At 35.0% G+C, this 14808-nt stretch overlaps 1 long non-coding RNA gene across 1 annotated transcript; it reads right to left on the bottom strand.

The window, feature by feature from the left end:
• Positions 1–1985: 1985 nt before the first annotated feature.
• Positions 1986–12974, bottom strand: Gm36669 (predicted gene, 36669). Its single transcript, NR_157239.1, has 3 exons — positions 12913–12974; positions 11921–12054; positions 1986–5131 (listed from the first exon to the last, which is right to left on the bottom strand). It is a non-coding gene; the product is annotated as a predicted gene, 36669 (long non-coding RNA).
• Between the last annotated feature and the right edge of the window lie 1834 nt (positions 12975–14808).

Raw genomic sequence — 14808 nt, 5'->3', positions numbered from 1 at the left:
CCTTTTCATTCTATAAGCACCCAAAGGGGAAGAAATGCACGTTTGCTAGTTAATGGTTCTTAGCCTGACATTGTTGAAAGGCAGCCATCATATGTAAGGAATGAATGAAAGTATGTTCCATCCATAAATCAAATTTGTTTAAAAACAGACAATAGGCAAACAGTACAGATATAAATGTACTGAAAATGCCTACAAAAGAATCTGAATGACAAGTCAAGATCTACAGTGCTATTTAGAAAAATTGATACAGCGTGGTGTTGGTCAAATGCCTCTAGAACTTGGTAAGATAAATGTCTGGCTGCTTTTTATATTACTTATTCTAAGGAGAAATAAGGGGCATCTTAGGTTACACTTTGTAGTGGATTTGATACATTTCCCTAGGATAAGAGGTATCCACCCAGCAAGTACCACATCAACTGTCCACATTTAATACACATTGTTTTCTGTTTTAAACTAATAAGCCTCTTTTCATGACTAAAAATCCCAAAATGAGAAGGTAAATGAGAGTTTTGGTCTCTACTTTTTTCAAATCTTCTGGGGGATATTACCTTTTAGAAAACATATCTTCAATATTTATTGAAGACAGTAAATATTTTGGAAGGTGTGATTATAAGTGATGGGATTTTTTGTGGCATTCTATGGAGATTTTAGGATGGACTAGACAGCTTGGTATTTCCGTTAAGCCCCTTGAAGCTAAGTGAAGGGAATATTCAGAAAAAACCTTAAAGTTTTGGAAAACAGAACTATGTTGCCCTAAAAAAAAATCTTTATTTAAAAGCACCTTTATAATAACAAGTCACACGACTTATCACAAAGAAGTTAGAAAAATATTATTTCTTGAATGAGTCTAAGGGAAAAACCCTTGAAATGGAAGCAAATTAGCAATAACAGTAAAATATGTTAGGTAAGTTTTATTCCACATTATTTTATATATAAAAAACCCTAATGTTCATACTGCTTAATGTAGTAGTGCAGCATTTAATGGTAAATCTCTGATAATAGATTAGGTATGCATAAGCACAGGTATCAGTGAACTAACTGCTTAGGTAATTAAAATAATATTCATATTATTTATTGTTTAAATCTTTCAAAAACAATATAAGTTATTGTAAGCTTAATTTTGGCAGTCAGGCTTAAGCACACAGGAATGAAATATATCAGATTATAATATAACACATAATGAAATCATAAGAAGAAATTATATTAGATTATGATCTTATTGGATTGTTACTTAAATTCACAGGGATATGTGAAAAAATAAAAAAGGAAACCTACATAAAATACATTATGTATAAATACATAAAATATTTTACTGTCTGTCTTAGTCATGGTTTCTATTCCTTCACAAACATCATGACCAACAAGCAAGTTGGGGAGGAAAGGGTTTATTTGGCTTACACTTCCATGTTGTTGTTCATCACCAAAGGAAGTCAGGACTGGAACTCAAGCAGGTCAGAAAGCAGGAGCTGATGCAGAAGCCATGGAGGGATGTTCCTTACATACATACATGGAGGGATGTGGCTTCTCTTGGCTTGCTCAGCCTGCTCTTTTATCAAACCAAGACTACCAGCCCAGAGATGGTCCTACCCACAAGGGGCCTTTCCCCCTTGATCACTAATTGAGAAAATGCCTTACAGCTGGATCTCATGGAGGCACTTCCTCAACTGAAGCTCCTTTCTCTGTGATAACTCCAGCTGTGTCAAGTTGACAAAAAACTAGCCAGTACACTGTCTTTTCTTTGTTTCTTTAAAGGTAAAATATTCTACATAAAGTAATAATGTTTCATTTATTTATAATAGACATAAATTTACAGTTTATAATAAAGATATGGAAAAAGTTGGTATAGTGATAAAGTTTCAACATTACATTGATGTTAAATTTTATAATTAAGACAAAAAAAACCTAACTTAAATATATATTGAAAGTTAAACAAACATGAAAAATAAATGTATGGAGTTAACATATCCTAAATGGACTAAATGATTGAAGAAAGCATTATTCCTTTATTTCAAAAGGTAATGAAACAGAAAGAAAGGAATAGAAACAGATACAAGATATAAACAGATAGCAAAATAGATCAAGGAAATTCAGCCATATAGAACACTAATACAATATTTGTGAATGGATTAAACTATGAAATCAAAAGAAATACAATGTCAAAGTGAATAATGCAGAAGAAAATCAATATCCAACCTTGTACTATTTACAGTGACACTCTTAAAACAAATACATATACATACAACCATCTTGTCGAATATAAGTCAATGGTGAGAATATATATCTTTTGAACAACTGTAAGAGTGTTAAGTGGTTGTATCAATATCACAAAACTTTAAAAGAATAAAACACGGTTACCAAAAGTAAGTAAATTGTATTTAATCATTAACGTATCAAACTATCAAGAAGATACCAATAATTATTGTTATATGAACCAAACAACATAGCCCAAAGATAGAGAATCAAGAGTGAATGAACAGAAGGGTACTATTCAATTCTGTAAGAATCCAAGCCTCCAATACTTCAGTTTCCACTCTGCTTCAACAAATATATAAATTAGGTAAAAGATCAAAACTTATAGAAACACAACGGTGGAAGCCAACAGCAAAAGATACTCACATATACTCAACTATCAAAAATAGATACTGTGTAAGTCCACAGCACCTATGTATGAAAAATAACAGAATTCATAAAACAGTATGTTTTGGGAATGTAGCACCATTAAGTTAGAGATTTATAACAAAAAATATCACAAATGTGAGATTAAGAAACACTTAAGTAATCAGTGGGCCAAAGAAGGAAACAAAGTGCCTTAAGAAACACTGGCAATAAATGTGGAGGAAACCCCTAAAGCCAAATATAAGATGTAGCTAACACCACATATAAAAGAAACTTAAAACAGAATATGCCTAAAGATAAAATATCTCAAGACCTAAAAGTTACCGCCCAATTTAAGCTGAATGATGACAGTTGTACAACTCAGTGACTATAATAAAAAGCATTGAATTGTATACTCAAAGTAGTTGAGCTTTACAGTATGGAAATTATATGTCAATAAACCAGTTAAACATAAATCAAGACTGTTTTCCCTTTGGTAATAAGTGACATAACTATTATATATCTTCTCTCAAATTTACATTATTTTATACTTAATGTGTAGTAAATATATAATAGTATATAATATTATACAAATAAACACTTATATATAATAAATATAAAGTAACACAACCTATTATAGTTCTGTTTTTCTATAATCGTACTTTTGAATTGTTTTAATTGTACATATATGGTAGCAAATTTGAAATAAATATTTAGTCACAATTATATCTTCTAAACATGCTTGAGTTCTTATTCTTTGATATAAATGTATTATATAAAGCTCATTCATAAATTTAAGATTTTTATTAATTCTGCCAAATTATACTTAAAACTCTGCTCTCCTTAGAAGTAATGTTTAAGGTCTACATTAGGTTAAGATTAAGACAATCACAAGAATCTTCAATAAGTAGATATTTAATTTTATGTATCAACCTCTTTATTTACACACTATTGAATGGTAACTCCTTAGTGTTACTCAATAAAGAATGTTTCAATTTTAAAATTTCCAATATGCAAATTATACACGTGTAGAAAACGTGACTTCTCAAGTACATTTTACATCCTTTGGGTGCTGGATTTGAATTTGATTTTTTATTTGGCAAAAATGTTAGTGTCATGTACAAGATACTATTTCAATTTTCCAAATGTGTTCCTTTCTACCCAGAAATACATTTTATTTCATTTGTTCAAATCTTTTAAAACAAAGTTTATTAAATCTCAAAAGATGTTTGTTATATTTTTATTGACTTTATCAATACTGGATATACTTTTAAAATAAATATATTTACTATTATTTTCATTTTCACAAAATGAAATAGGTCTTTCATCACAAAATAAACATTTATGAACATAAAATAAAAATATGTATTAATAAGCATATGAAACTATGAAAACATATAAACATTGAAACTATGTAGTAAAATTGCAAAGAATATGTTCTGATACGTTGTTTATAGTATTAGAACCTGTTTTCCTATTCATAAAGATTATTAACATATACTTTTAATAATGTGATATGCTAAAGTCTGACTGTGTTGTTTTGGATCAATTAATGAAGCTTTAAAATTTGTTACAATTCCTGAAAGCCATTAAAAGCCCAGGCATAAAACTCTATATCAATATATTTAGAGTTATTATTTTTTGAAATGTTTCAGATGTTTATATACCTCAATTTCTTACTGATTTTCACATATTTTTTTTTTCTTGGAAAGAACGTAATTAAGTATTTCTACCTTTTAAGTTAGGGATTATGTGTTGTGCTATTTTGGGGTTAGTTTCTTTCTACCCTGCAGGTTTGCATTTAGACGTCCCTAACTTTCATTGTGTTATCTGTTTTGACAAAATAAACAGATTTTGAATGTGTGTACTATTTCTAAAGCCAACTCTAGACATCATTTTTTTTCATTTCTGAACTTCATTTATAGAAGAATTTTTGTTTCCTTTATTCTCTTTAATTCTTCTGTTTTCCTTGGTTTTCTTAAATTTTCTCATTTGGCTTTATCTAAAATAACCTTTTGTTTTTATTTACATAATAAAGCTCACTCTGGGATGGTGGTAGATACCTTTAATCCCAGCACTTGGGAGAAGGAAGCAGGAAGATCTCTGTGCTCGAGGCCAGCCTGGCCTACAGAATGAGTTCCAGAAGAGCCAAGGTTACACAGAGAAAACTTGTCTTGAAAAAGAAAAATCAAACAAACCAATAATCAGTGATAGATAGTAGATGATAGATAGATAGATAGATAGATAGATAGATAGATAGATAGATAGATAGATAGATAGATAAACAAGCTGTAAAAGAAACAAATTATGCTGGTCATCTTGGGGTGAAGAATCAGGACTAGGTGAGAAGAGAATGGCATCATAGATGTGAAATCTTCTGGGACTACTTTCCCAGGGTCAGCATCCAGAAGCTGTAGTTTAGAGGGAGCCAAGACTGCGAGCCCCGCTGGCAGCTGAGTTGGTGTTGTATGGGTATCCCCAGCTGTAACTGATTTTGAAGGCATAAACAAGTCATGGAAGGCAAGCTGTGAAAACCCTGAAATTAAAGCAATGTTGGAGAGTTACTGAGACTTAGCACCATGTGACAGGCTCCAAGTGGCAGAAAAAGAGAGGCTATTGGTGAAAACAGAGACCACTTGTAGTGGAGATCCAATCACTGGGTTGACCAGCAAGGACACGAGGGAAGTGAAGCAGATCTAAGCCTAGGAGCCAAGCTCAGGGTGCTGCAGTTGGCTGTTTGAACTTTTTGGAGGATCCCAGAATATCCAGAGAGAGTATCCAAAGTCTGAAACGTTTTAAGCTTTAAACTTTGATTTTATTTTAATTCCCTTGTAACTGTACCCTGGTTCTGTGTCTTGGGATAAAAAAAAAATATTTAGCTCTTTTTTCTTAAACAGAAGCCTGCAGTTGAGAGACTTTGGAATTTTAAAGAGACTGGAAAATACAAAGAAAATATGGATATTTTTAGAAACTTTTGAAATTTTAGAGAGGCTTAGGACATCGAAAAAGACTGGATATTCTAAAGAAACCAAATTTTAGCAATGCTAGGACTTTTATAACATTATGTTGTATAATATGATATCAATACTAATGATACTTGAGGACAACACGAAAGGCAAGTTTATCGTTTAACATCTGATGTGTGTGTATGTGTGACAAAATGACAATGGATCAATTATATTGATGATTTTTGCCAATGGGACACACAGACACTTCTGGAAAGAGAAAATCTTAATGGAAAAAAAATGTCTCAAAAGTTTCCCCTGTAGGGTAGTTTGTAGGGTATTGTCTTGATCAGTAATTGATGGAGGAGCCTCGGCAGAGCCCATTGTGAAGAGTGTCTCCCCAGGGCTGGTGGTGCATGCTGCCATAGGAAGACAGACTGAGCAAGCCATGAGCAGAAAGCTTATAAGTAAAATTCTTCCACTTCGTATATACTTAAGTTCTTGCATCTAGGGGTCTGCCTTGAGTTCCTGTTCTGCCTTTCCTGAGTGGCAGAATGTGTATAAGATAAAATAAATTATTTTCTTCTCAAGTTGCTTTTAGTTATGATGTTTTATCACAGTTATATAAACCCTTAACTAAGTAAGATACCAGCATACACTAAAATTGATGTTAAATCTATAAATGCCTTAGGGAATTGCCAGGAGGTCTTATGAAACAAAACACAGCTGAGATTTCAATAATAATGTTCTTCAACATTTTATAATCTCATGGCCATCAGAGATAATATTTTTTCTAGGATGAGAAAACTCTTTTTATATAAACTACAACAGTGGAGTCTAGAAGCTTTTTATTGGATATTTTATTTACTTACATTTCAAATGTTATTCCCTTTCTCAATTTCCCCTCCTCAACCCCCCTATGTGATCTCCCCTGTATCTATGAGGATGCTTGCCCACCCACCCACCAAGTCACACCTCACTGTCCTGGCATTTCCTTTCACTGGAACATCAAGCCTTCACAAGACCAAGGGCCTCTCCTCCCATTGATGCCAGATAAGGCCATTCTCTGCTACATATGCAGCTGGAGCCATGACTCCCTCCACATGTACTCTTAGGTTGGTGGCTTAGTCCCTGGGAGCTCTGGGGGGGTTGGGGGGTGCGTCTGGTTGGTTGACATTGCTGTTCTTCCTATGGGGTTGCAAATCCTTTCTGGTCCTTCAGAAAGGAGCCTAGAATCTTGTTTTTACTACTGTAAGTCAGAAATAGTTCTAACCAAAATTAGGAGATTGCCTTGAACATGATATCAGTCTCAAATCAGTATTATATTTCTGTAATCTGTTTATTAGAACAGATGCCAAATATCCTACCTGATTGATTGCTGCTTATGATATAGCAAGAAAAAAGTATACTTCTATATGGTTGGCATTAAAAATAGAATAATCTCTCTCAGGGACTAAATCACCAACCAAAGTTCCCACATTGAAGGATCCAGTGCTCCAGCTACATATGTAGGAAAGGATGGCCTTATCTGGCATCAATGGGAGGGGAGGCTCTTGGTATCGTGAGACTTGGTGCTCCAGTGTTGGGGAATGCCAGGGCACTGAGGTAGAAGGCGATGAGTGGGAAGAGGAGCACCATTCATAGAAGCAGGGAGTACAGGGGAGGAGATAGGTGGTTTAACTGGGAAGGGGAAATGTATTTATAACATTTGAAATGTAAATAAATAAAATAACCAATAAAATAAAAATAAATTTTGTAGTCAGGAGTTGAATTGTGTAGTAATACCATGATTAAAAAGAAAAAAACATTGTAGTAAATCAAGTAATACTGGTTTGTGTAAGAGGAAACCAAAACCAATTTATTCCACAAATATTCACTGACAACAATACAGTTACTTCTCAGGTAGGGCAAAGTAGTGAGTAGGATCAGTCTCCTTTGAACTGCTCTGGTCAACATGGCAACGTTGCCGTCAGCTCTGTGTGCCCAAAACACCAATGGAAATTCATCCTTTCCCTTGATGATGGTGATGCTATAAGTCACTGCTTGCCATGACAGGTCTATTTTCTAATGCTAGTACCACTGCTGCTTTCAAATTCAACCAGTTCAACTCAGGAAAACAGTACTCCTGTATTCTATTACCATTTCCTATACCATTAGAGTGAACCCATCACAGTACAAATTAGAGACTGAAATAGATATTCAACAAAGGGACCCTGAAACTGTTAGGTATCATGAGGAAATGGTTACTGTATGTATGTATGTATGTATGTATGTATGTATGTATGTATGTATACTGTGTGGATGTAACCTACCTCTCAACATTCAGCTATATTTTATAGGACATAAAATTTATTTTCTTGCTTCCAAGAAAATAAACATGTCTCCACTGGCATGTCTGCATCAGATGTGAGATAAATGTTACTATGTCTCTCAGACTCACTTAAAGCAGCCATACAATTATGAAGTCTAGGTAATCTTAGAAGTTCAAGGTGCAGACACTTAGGAAATATTTTGAGGGTTTAATCTGAATGCAGAATGAGGAGGCTCAGGGAAGAGGGGGTAATACCATGCCAGACTCTCACTCACAGCTCTTTTGCACAAGTGCTTGAGTCTTCCCCTTCGCATTTGCCAGGGCCTACCTAGCATCTTTTGAGTTCTGTAAGACCATCATCTGGACTATATTTCTATAGCACCTTTTGTTCCTAGTAGCTAACTCTTTAATACTTGGTTTTATTAGAATTTTGGTAGACCTAAAAGATAGTGTTACCCATTTATTTCTACCTTCTCCATATTAAAGAAAAAGAAGAAACACAAGTCCTAATGAGTGCTGACTTTGATATTACGGAATCGCTTTAGATTCTCAGGTTGGGGTTCTGTTTCTTCATTTGATCCTGAACGAAACATCATAACCTGGAAGTCTGTGCAGAAACACAGCCTTTTGTTTTAGGTCTGCACATTATTTCCTCAATTGGTTTCAGTTTTTGAATTGAGATGTGGAGCTGCAAGACTAGTGAATGGCAGCTGACATTAAGCACGTGGAAGCCTAGCTTTGCCAGAGAAGCAATGGGCAGGTTCAACAATCGACTGTAGATCTTGGCTGGAAAGGGAAATTGTTCATTGAGCAGTTGCCTCTTGGTCTGGGAAACCTTTTGGAGCAGGATAGAGTGCTGAGGACTCTGCCTTATTCTTGTGATGGAGATGTTATCATGACTCTTTCTGCTATGCCTCCTCCCTTATCACTAAAGACTTCTGCCTAAGGAGGGCAGATGAAACACTAAATGACAAATTCCATTTTAATTTAAAATTAATGACAAATATATTTTAAGCTCAGATGCTTAAAAATTATGCAACCAAGGTAGTGAAGCAAATTTCCTTATTTATTTCCAATACAAATGTGTGATGTCCTGTATTTACTGAGACATGTAGCAAGGCAGTGCACCATAACCTGGGCGGTACTTTGTGCAAAGTCAATAATGCAATACAGAAGATGATGTTGCTGACTTTACCCAACAGCTTATCTTCCAAATATAGAGGGATATTAGTACTGATAATCTGCAATAAGCATTTAGAACATTGATAGCACATAATAAACTTTTGTAAGTATGAGCTATTAGTCATTAATTCTACTAAGAAAAGAATGAAAATGTTGGCTCCTCCCCCCAGAGCACTGATTAGACATATTCTTAATCTGAACTGTGAAGGTAATATTAAAGGGAGTCAGTTCAACGACTGGAAAGGAGAAAAATGTAATTATATTATAATATCAATAAATAAAATAATCTATTTAAGGGTATTTTAGATCATAAAAGGGAAACCAGTAATACTAAACTTCATTTCGCCATTTTCTCCCAGATGATTCTTGCCCCTCCATGTTGATGCTAAAATTAAAAAGGTGTGAGCGGTTCTTCAGTCCACCCTGTGATTACACCAGAATCTAAACCACTGTCTCCAGATAAGAATGCTGAACTTGTCATTTCATCTGCACTAAATCTAGCAGAAATCTTTGGCTATTTCTGATAATGGAAATGATAACCCTGTCTGGTCTTTTAACTAATGCAGATTTGGTGTCTATTTTTATATTCCCCTGGTCATTTCAGAAGGTATGAAAATTAGACCCCTGGACTCAAATTATCAGCTTTCTCAGTTTTGCGAGCATAAGAAGAACCTTCATTTCATTTTAATCACTTGACTGTATTGATGGTTAATAACTGACATGCCGTTTAAAATTCAGAGGGACAACAGCGGAGAGACGATCGTTCAGCATGAGCATAGTTGGCTTGCTCACATCCGTGTTGTTTATAAATGTGAGCTCAAATCTCCTCACTAGCTCTTTACATGTTAATAGATGAAATTCCCTTTCTATAGCTAATGTAATACAGATCTAATCCGTATGCAATGATTCTAGCCTAGGACTCTTTCCAGGCCTCTGGAGTTATTTATATGCAATTTTCAAACAGAGGTGATCTTTGCTACATGCACTAATAATATTTACATTTTTAAATGGAACACAGACTGAAAGTTGAGGTGGAGGGTTATGAGGTCAAAGAAACACAGAGATTAGATCTTTAACTAAAACAGACTGTTACATATTGAAAATATCAATATCATATTATTAAAACTTTTGTGCTCCCATTGGAGACTCAGCTGCCTAGCAGAAGTAAAATTTCCTCTTTAAAAGAACAATTGTGTTTGTCAACAGCTATTAAGTAAATAATATTTAGATCAGTGGCTACTAGGATGAAAATACATCTGGACAGTGTGCAACAATGAAGTGTAAAATATGGATAAAGAGGAATGAAATGGCTTAAGAATAAGCAACAGAAAAGCTAATGAAAAAATCATAGTTAATGAAACCAGTTTTTCAAGGTGGAAATTCAGTATTTACAGTGTAGCTAAATAAATAATAAGAGATTATAAAGGTGATGTTAATGATGTGGCACACAACACTTGGTAAATAAAAATTGAAAACAAACAAACATTATGGAAAGAATACAGAAGCAAAGCAAGCTCTGCAGGATAACAGAGACAATTCCTCCCAGTTTTGTTTCTGGGGCATGTCTCCTCTGGGAAGGAAGGATTTGTAGAAAGGAGCATTGGACAAACCTATTAGCTTGAATAGCTCTTACTGTTATCTCACAGTAGAATAAGCCACATATGGTTTTATGTAATCCCTGATTCTTTCTGCTCTTCACTTGGTCTTTTGTAGAGATGAGTGGCCCTATCTGTGTCTATAGGAGAAAGTTTGCTGTAGTATGGGTCAAATGGGGAAAATGGATTGTTGCATTAAGTCATTTGAGATAGGGTTTTCTGTTTGCTGTACATGTTGGCTTTACTTGCCAAGTCTAGTGCCTGGTGCTTGGTTCTATGAGTCTCTCGCTCTCTCTCTCTCTCTCTCTCTCTCTCTCTCTCTCTCTCCCTCCCTCCCTCTCTCTTTCTCTCTCTTTCTGTCTGTCTGTCTGTCTGTCTCTCTCTCTCTCACACACACACATACACACACACACATAGGGAGGGAGGGAGGGAGGGAGGGAGGGAGGGAGAGAGAGAGGGAGGGAGGGAGGGAGGGGAAGAACTAGAATGACAGGTTGTCACAATTCTCCAGCTCTGTCTTAGAAATCTTAACTGTCACGTTCAATTTCTAAATCTGATAATTATTGCATATTTATGGTGTATTATGTATGCAATAAACATCTTATATGAGACGCTGTTTAGACATTTGCTTTAATTGCCCAGATAATATTTTAATATCTAAGGGCTACATAGTAATTCTGCAATCCTACCATTTAGGAAACTACATCTTATACAATATATAAAAGAGTAAATGTGACTGACTTCTAATAAAACTGCATCAAGGGACCTGTTTTTTCACCTTTGATGTTAGAATCACACGTAAAATGTATTTTTTTAACTTGCTAAATGTTTATAAACAAATGAGGCATATTACAGAATTATTCCACTTTTATTCCATATATATGAACAAGCTATCAATTATCTTTAAATTTCTATAAGTGAAAATTTGAAATTTGAAGAAACAGTCTATAAGTACATATTTTCAAATGCTATAATTTTATATTAAAGGGTTCTTTTTTGCATTTCTTTAATTTTTTATTGACTTTACATAAATGAATTAATTGAATAAAGGCAACTCAAAATCATGTTCTTAACTTTAGAAATAATGGCCTAAAATAAACAGTAGACTACTCAGAAGTCAGCCCTCATATGAGAAAGAAAGCCGGAGATTTGAATTTAAATTATTAATATCATATACTATACAACACAGCTTAGCTTATACAACACATTGCCTAACATATTTAGAAATACAGGCAGACAAGTAATGAAGACTATGTAACTTTTCAAAATGGAAACAATCCAATCTCATGTACCTGACATAGGAAAAAATTCCATTTGAAATTCTCAACAGAAGCGCAGTTGGTTAAGAACAAAGAAAGCAGCTTCAGGCTGTTTTTCATAATTTTTCTAATTCTTTGTTTTAATGGAATAGCAGAGTTTTGTGGGTCTGAAAGAGAAAAAGAAGAAATCTTCTCTGATGACTTCTGCATTTGCAAATAGTTCCTGCCACCTGAATAAAGTATAGTACTTTGAATGATGGTGATATTGTCAATGATGTATTTTAAATCAATGTAACTCTAAAGAAGGCAAGATCTTTTCTTCATTTTACATTAATGTATTTACCATTTTTCTGAGCTTTTCATAGGTCATAAATAATAAAAGAACTGATATTAGCAAAGAAAGGCAGAGAATTCTAGATCCTAGTTGTATTAATAATAATTACTGTATTAATACCTGTAACAATTACATAGGAAGAAATCAGGGTTCTTTCATGAAGGTTAAAAACTATTCTAATATACATCGATGAGAAATGCCTTGGAACTTGTAGGAATCCACTAAGGAAAGAACAAGAACAGGATTGTCTGAAGCGTCCTGCATTGTTTTATAAATGTAAAACTCCTCCAGATTTCCAAAGGCAGCTCCTTACCAAGAGATGCATAGTGCTTAATCTGGAAAAATACATTCTACAAGATCATTTCTGTAGTGTAACAGAATGAGCTGAATGCCATGAAGAAAAGAGAAAGTTAGGTGAGTCACCCAGAGGCTTTTTTCTAACAGCTTTTGTCAGAAAATACTAGATAAAAGACATGGAACACACCACAACGAAGGGGGGCAGTATGTCAGATGTCTTCTAAGCCAATGACCTGAGAGACTCGGCACCACAATATGCAGAAGAACTCTGCTAAAGCAAACACAGCACTTCTGTGTCAGGAAGGGTCTGCTAACAAGATCTGGGAAAAAGAGTGGGATCGAACATGTGTCGGGCTGAGTGAATGTCTTTTTTCCCACCGCATCGAGCACTCACCTTAGACCTCAGTACCCAATCAACTGCACAGTCCATTGTCATGCCTGGGCTCTGCGTTCTAATAATTAAAAGAGACTGGAAAGCATTACATATCCTAGATTCACTCACTTCTCTGTTAGGAAAGTAGAGAAATATGCCTTGTGGGGGAGCTCAGCGTGTTTCTTGATGAACCAGAAACCACAATGGGATTTTGATACTCAATTTTAGCCCTAGGTTAAGACAGGAAGCACAGTGTCTCAAAATTAGAATAAAATAAAAGAGCTCATTAAAGACATGTTATAACCAGGAGCATTTAGTCTTGGTTAGATAAGGCTTTGAAAGGAGGTTATAATAAATAACTCTGCCACAATGTCAAGAAATATAGTTGATGGCTGTGTAAGATACCACCACTTTAGTAAACCCGGTGGCCATCCACATGAAGAAATGAGCAGTCATACTTTATGTTGTTTTATTTTATTCTCTTCATAGACTAGAGAGTCTATTTTTCATGCAGGAATTTTAAAATCTGTCTTATCGTATCCTCAATACTGTATCTTCAATGTCATTACTGGCATCCTCAACAGCATGTGCCTTGCAGTTATCAGAGACCCCCTTAGTGACGTATTAGATAATTTTGGAAACATAGACTCTAAGTAAGTACTCAAGGAAAAGTACCATTGTGTTCAACATTAAAAAGCAAGGACATACGTTACAAGAAATGTAGCCAACAAAAATTATACTTAAAATATACTTCATAGATCAAAACATTTGCACATGATATAGGAGGGAAATAAGCTAATTTGATTGCTGGCTAAATGCTAAAAACCATTTCTCAAGTTTCTTCCTTCAAAGGTGCTCATGTCCCAGGAATATTGTGGTGTTTCTGTCAAGTCTCAAACAGCAGCTGAATAAATAATCACCAATCTATAGCTTCATTGTATATAAGGCTAAAATAGAAGCACAATAAGCAGAGTTTTTTTTCTTTTTCTTACCCTCATCTCCAGTGAAGGGAAACAACTACTTGTAACTAAAGCAATTATACAGGATACAGGTTTCTGTACCCTCTTTCCAAATTCAAGTTGGTTCTGAAGGAAAATCTTTAATTATAATAAAAACAAGCAGGTTGGCTTTGTTTCTATACCACAGGATGGTCATTCTTCAATTCAACGTGATGAAGACAAAAACAGAAAACAAGGCGGAGTGGGGGATGAAGGAGACAAAGAGGACAAGAAAGACTCCTCATAAGACTGCTCCTGCCTGCTCTTCTGATTCAGTAACTGCATGCTGGAAAGAGACTAGATCCCACATTTTTTTAGTTCCTTAATGATGAAATAGCATGATACTGTAATGAAGATAGACCTGTGGACCAATGGAATAGAGGACCCAGCAATAAGTGCACACAACTGCACTCAGTTCTCAACAAAGCCACAAAAACCATCTGTTGAAGAAAAGACAGCAACTTCAATGATGGATGTTCATACGAAGAAGAGAGAAACTTGATTTTCTCACCTTACTCAAAATGGATCAAGGATCTTCACATAAAACCTGAAAGAAAAAGACCACAACAGGAAAATATAAAAGAAACACGTCAAAATCGGCCCGGTGATGAGTGCGTGAGTAGAACTTCCAAAATGCAGGAAAAGCAAGAATTGATGTATAGAATTACATAGCATTAACCTGGAAGAAGCTGCTGGCCAGGATGTGTTCACAGTCAAGAGGCAGAGAACAAGGGAGACGCACATAGTTACTTCTTATTCAGTTTATGAGCCAAGCCTAGGGAATAATGTCACTGATTTGATGTGGCTTGTCAATTAAGCTAATCAAAAGACTAGCCATCTGGCCTGGCCAGAGCGTACATAAACCTTCACAGGTGGGCTTGGGGGCTTGCCTCATAGGTCATTCAGATCTTGGCCAATT

This window comes from Mus musculus, chromosome 6 (assembly GCF_000001635.26).
Source record: "Mus musculus strain C57BL/6J chromosome 6, GRCm38.p6 C57BL/6J".
Classification (NCBI taxonomy): domain Eukaryota; kingdom Metazoa; phylum Chordata; class Mammalia; order Rodentia; family Muridae; genus Mus; species Mus musculus.
The sequence above is the reverse complement of the archived record's forward strand: the minus strand, read 5'-3'. Positions and strand labels throughout refer to the sequence as shown.